This window comes from Peromyscus maniculatus, chromosome 2 (assembly GCF_049852395.1).
Source record: "Peromyscus maniculatus bairdii isolate BWxNUB_F1_BW_parent chromosome 2, HU_Pman_BW_mat_3.1, whole genome shotgun sequence".
NCBI classification, from domain to species: Eukaryota; Metazoa; Chordata; class Mammalia; order Rodentia; family Cricetidae; genus Peromyscus; species Peromyscus maniculatus.
The window spans coordinates 165,274,259-165,280,047 of record NC_134853.1 but is presented as its reverse complement, the minus strand read 5'-3'; the positions used below and the strand labels follow the sequence as shown (position 1 = coordinate 165,280,047).

General features: G+C 44.7%; 1 pseudogene; it reads left to right on the top strand.

The window, feature by feature from the left end:
* The first annotated feature begins 735 nt into the window (after window positions 1-735).
* Window positions 736-1,166, top strand: LOC143271722 (10 kDa heat shock protein, mitochondrial pseudogene; annotated as a pseudogene).
* Window positions 1,167-5,789: the final 4,623 nt, after the last annotated feature.

Genomic DNA, 5,789 nt, shown 5'->3' with positions numbered 1-5,789 from the left:
GACTGGGCTCCATGTTTCAAACAAACTGAAGAACACTAAAACTCAAAAAAAGCAAACCCTTAAAGAATTGTCTCTAACGAGCTACATCATGTTTGTCAATGGGATGGGAACAGCCATCTTTGTCCTGACTCTATACCCCAAGTGGCTTTCAGTGTTCCTGTTCTCACCTGGACGTACAGTCAGGTGAGGCCGGGTTCATCTCCATGCCTCACACAGGACCCAATGGAGGAAGGCAGGCTGATAGCAACAAGGGTTCACAGGCACCTTTCCCTGACTGGTTAGGGACTTGCTGGCCACGGGGACCTGTCTCTGATCTCGATTCTCATCCCTGCTGAGTAAGAGTGTATCTGGCATGTAGACCTGACTTCCTTCTGGGGTACCATTTCTTTGGGAGCAAGACTGACAGCCAATTCCTCAGCACTGTCCAGTTTATTCCCTTCTGCTGCCAAGGCTGCATGAGGGACATGCTTGTCATCCTAGCACTTGGGAGGTGGAGGCCAAAGGATCAGTAGTTTGAAGTCATCCTTGGCTATAAAGTGAGTTTGAGGCCATGTTCCCGTGTGGCAACAGTTGTGTGAAATTTTTATAGTAACCATACAAAGAAAGTCATAAATCAAGGTACTAAAAAATACATTGGTTAAAAAAAAAAGGTTGTAACTCAAGCTTTAAAAATAAATACTGGCTCCTTGCGGCGGCGGCCGTGGGTCCAGAGTCCGAGCTGTGGCGGCACGAGTCATGGCTGGACAGGCTTTCAGATGTTTCTCCCGCTCTTTGACAGAGTACTGGTTGAAAAGAGCGCCGCCGAAACCGTGACCAAAGGTGGCATCATGCTTCCAGAAAAGTCTCAAGGAAAAGTATTGCAAGCCACAGTAGTGGCTATGGGATCAGGCGCCAAAGGCAAGGGTGGAGCAATTCGGCCAGTCAGTGTGAAAGTCGGAGACAAAGTTCTTCTCCCAGAATATGGAGGCACCAAAGCAGTTCTAGACGACAAGGATTACTTCTTATTTAGAGATGGTGACATTCTTGGAAAGTATGTGGACTGAAATCACTGTTGAAATGGTGTCACATGAAGCTGCCCATTCCACTGACGGTCTGAACTATTCATCCTGTAAATAATTTCCATGCCTCCCTTTTATAATAAACTGATGATGCCCAAACTAATGACAGCCACTGTCTCTGGAGTTTAGTTTCACTGTACTGTTATAAACATTTCCAAATAAAATAATGTAAATGAAAAAAAATACTTGTGAGAAGGCTCAGTGCCTAAGAGCACTGGCTACTCTTTCAGAGGACTGGGGTTCAATTCCCAGCACCCACCTGGCAGCTCACAGCCATTTGTAACTCCAAGTCCAGGAGATCTGATGTTCTCTTCTGGCCTCCGTAGACACCAGGAACTCAAGTGGTGCACAGATATACACACACAGGCAAAACAACTATACCATACAGTTACAATAAAACAAAACTGTATCTGGTAGGTGGGTAACAGCAAATTGGGGGAGCCACCCAGCTAACTTCCGGGCTGGTGGAAGCTACGAGTCTGTTTATATATTTCCCAAAAGGTTTTATATAATGGGTCACAAGGATGGATGCTAGGTGGAACAAAGAGGTGGATGATGAGCGGCTAAGTTGAGCTGGTGAGATGGTTAAGCACCAAACCTGATGACCTGTGTTCCATTCCTGGGATCATGTGGGAGAAGGGGAGAACATGTTGTTCTCTGATCTCCATATGTGATCTGCATACACACACACACACACACACACACACACACACACACACACACACACACACAGCAAAAGTGTAAAAGAAGGCCGAGATAATTTGGCTCTGGCTAGCAGTGTTCTTCTTCCTCACAATCACAGTTCTAACCAGTTAGTCAACCCTGGAGAATCTTGACCATAGGTGTCTCCTTCCCAACCACCCTCCATTACTCACAACTTAGATTCACACTTGTATTGAGAATCAGGAATCTTCTATCTGAGATAGCCCCAAGGGGTCAGCTGAACCTCAGAGCGTCCATGTGTTTCCAGCTGGGGCTTCTATAACCACTGAGGCAAAGCCAGGTCCCCTCTGTCTAATTCTTCTCTTCTTTCACAGAGGCCCCAGCTTCTAAGCTCTGATGGAAGAAAGGGCTGGAAGAGATCTGGGAGAGACAATTTGGATGAGATTTATTTTTTTCTGTTTTGGAAACAGGGTTTCTCTGTGTAGCCCTGGCTGTCCTGGAACCCTTTCTGTAGACCAGGCTGGCCTCAAACTCAGAGATCTACCTGCCTCTGCCTCTCGCCCCTGAGCACTGGAGTTAAAGGCATGTACTATCACCGCCTGGGTGGCACATGACCTGTGGGTTTTCTGGCAACCAGAAGCCTGTCCCTGGTGGTATGAAAAATGTGGAGAGCCTACCACATGGCATCAATGTATAGGTTAAAAGCACAACTGGGGTGAGCTGGGATTGAGAGGTTATGGGAGCAGATGCACTGGCTGGCATGGGCAAGCATTTGACAGGTGTGGAAGAATCATTATAAGTACTACAAAGTCACAGAGTTATGGCTAGGGGCCACTATGTGTGGGAGAAGGATCATGACAGGCTGGGGTGGAAGAGTCACCCATCAAGGTGACGTGTAAAACCTACAGGGCCTCCTGGGCTGTGTGTGTGTTAAGAGACGCTCAGCTCCTGGGACTCCAGGACAGAAGGGGCTGAGGACCAGGCCATAACTGAATTAGGAGCCGTGGACTCTCAAGCTCAGAAGCTGCTCGTGAGTCAGAGCTGGGGCAGAGAGTGGGATACTGATAATACACACAGACTTCTTGGTGGGTGCCTTTGACCATCTCAAATCCCTACGTATCCTCGCCAGCCCCCTGGCTCTGTAGACTTGGCCCGTTTCTGGTCAAGGGTGGCAGTCTGCTAGCTGGCACAAACAGAGTCCACCCTGAGATGGGCATCTGCCTGACTGGGGTCAAGATGAGACTGCGCTTCAGCTGTGGGGAGCAGAGAATGATGTTGGAGGATGCTGTCCCACAGGCACGAGAGTCATCACCATTTTATCAGAGACACCATGACAACACTCCAGAGACCCTCATCAGGACCGCTGACATTCCCTCACAGGAAAGATTGGGAGACTCACTAGATCCTCACTTGAGGTTCCAGCCTCGCCTTCCAGCTGGATGTAATGTCTCCAGAATGCACACAGCCTTGCGATCTTGGCGAGGGGGTGGGGTTTAGCACATAGACTGTAGAAGGTTCGTCCATGCTGGGGTGAGACTTTCCAGGAATGTGACTGCTTTTGAGGTCACCCGCACTCCTGTATGTAATCGTTACTCATGCTCTGTACGTAAGCCCAATAAACCCACTGGTTCTCCAACCTGGACTTTGGGGCAATTATTACTTTGATCTGTCATTGGTGTGCAGCCTGTGGGGAGCAGAGACTTGTTCACATCTCCCCAGGAAAAGCTCACAAAACAGATGATGTGCCAAGGAGGCTTGCAGGGTCATGAGTGACTGGCAGGGATCTGAAGAGTGTGCGTGGGGTTAGATAACAAAGGTCCTGGGGTCGGAGGCAATGCAGGGTGAAGTTAGAGCAGGAGATTTGCTCCACCAGGAGTGAGCATCCTCCCAGGATACAGGATTTCACATCCTGGCAAGGACACCAGGAAGGATGCTCACCCACTGCTAAGATGACACTTGGGAGCTTGGAAAAATCCAGGTAGGCCTCATTTGTTGCTGGAGAGCTTCTCTCCAGGTTCCCCAAGCCCCGCAGTCCCACAATCCACTTATAAAATAATCACTCAGACACTTATATCACTTACAAACTGTATGGCCATGGCAGGCTTCTTGCTAATTGTTCTTTTATCCTAAATTAACCCATTTTTATAAATCTATACCTTGCCACGTGGCTGGTGGCTTACCGGCATCTTTACAGGTTCCTCTCCTCGCGGTGGCTGCAGTGTCTCTCTCCTCAGCCTTCCGCTTCCCAGAATTCTCCTCTCTCCTTGTCCCACCTACTTCCTGCCTGGCCACTTGCCAACCAGTGTTTTATTTATATATAGAGCAATATCCACAGCACTTCCCCTTTTCTTCTTTTTTTAAAAAGGAAGGTTTTAACTTTAACATGGTAAAATTACATATAACAAGACAATTACCGAGCAAGAATTATAGTTACAATATTAAAGATGTCCTATCTATCTTATATTTGTGAGTTTAAGGTTTTATATCTAACTTATCTTTTATCATAACTGAGGAAATTACAACTATCTAGTTTTCAACCACATCAAAGACCTGAGAAGGAACATAATGGTCCCTGAGAAATGGTAGATGGATGCAAGCAACTTTCGGGAATCTTGCAAGAGTAGACCAAGACAGCTGGCAGCCTGGACAGTCACCTAATGTTTCTCAGCATTGTTGGTGCATTCAAATTGGCTATAGGCCTAGAGTATCTGACAGACCATTTTCAGAAGCAGGATTTCTGAAAGACCATCTTACCCTGTCTTGGCAGAGTACAGTGGTCGCTTTTCTTGTGTCCCGCTTGTCCAGAAAGGACAGCATTGCATTTGTACTGTCAGCCATCAAGGCAAGGGCAGTTCTTTGCCCAGTAGGCCATTTTGTGCCAAGAAGACAAACTTCCCAATGGAAATGTCTTAGAAGCCCAACATTCTCTCGGGATCAAATTGGTGCAGCCAGGAGCAATTGTGTCTCGCGTCAACAGAATTCTAAGTTATTTAAATGCCATATTCTCCAGGTCTATGAAGTGTTTGAAGATTACCTATCTATCTGAAATATATCTATGTATACCTAGAAGACTTAACTAACATGGCTACAAATATGATTATCATAGATGACTAATTATTAATCTATTTTTAATTATCCATTACAATTTTAAATGAGTTACATAAACATAATACCTCAAACAAGAATAGAAATATATATATATATACAGTATAACAAAATTAACTTCAAGTTTGTATCAATAAACTAAAATTTATACCAATGTAAAACATTTTAAGCATAAACTAAAATCTATACCAATGTAAAACATTTTAAACAAGTTTTTCTTTAAAAGTAGGTTCATTAATCTATCCTTTTATCTTATCATCTCTATATCCTCCTTTATATCTAATCATATCCCCTTTTTCTTTTTTAGAAAGAGATCACATTTATAATCAACCTGTTTTAAATAAAAATATTGGTTTTTCTCTGTCCCACACCAGAGGGCTCTTCTGATTTGGGACACAAGAATCTCTTAACCATTTTTTTTAAAGCAATATGTCTGGGTTTAGAGGGGGAGTGAGCCAATTCCACCTCTAAAGCCAGCTTGGTATATTTGGGAATTTGGGCGTAGCATCTCTTACTACTTCCTGCTTGAGGGGGGCGCTGTATCTTATGGGGACGCAAAGAAAACTTTAGGCCTATGGGGTAGTCCGTGAGGCTGTATTGTGTGAACCAGTTGCCTTGAAACCGCTCTGGATGTTGGATCATCTGGGCCATGGTGTCATCGGAGACATTTCAGGGGGTCTTGGCTGGTGAAACCTGATGTATCTTAATATGGAACAAATCCATAGCCTCTGGCTTTCTGTGGAAACAAAAGCAGAACCTCTTTTCCAAAGCAACATATCCTTAAATCCAAATTTTGAAGTCAAGTTACCTTTAAAATATACATATTGGTATAATTCAACATCTTTTTTGATCAAATGTTTTTTTGCAGTTAAAAATCCCAAAGACAACACAATCCAGATTATCTGTGTAATATTCATCTTTACGTGGCTTTTTACATTAATTTTTTTTGTCTCTTTCAAGCCT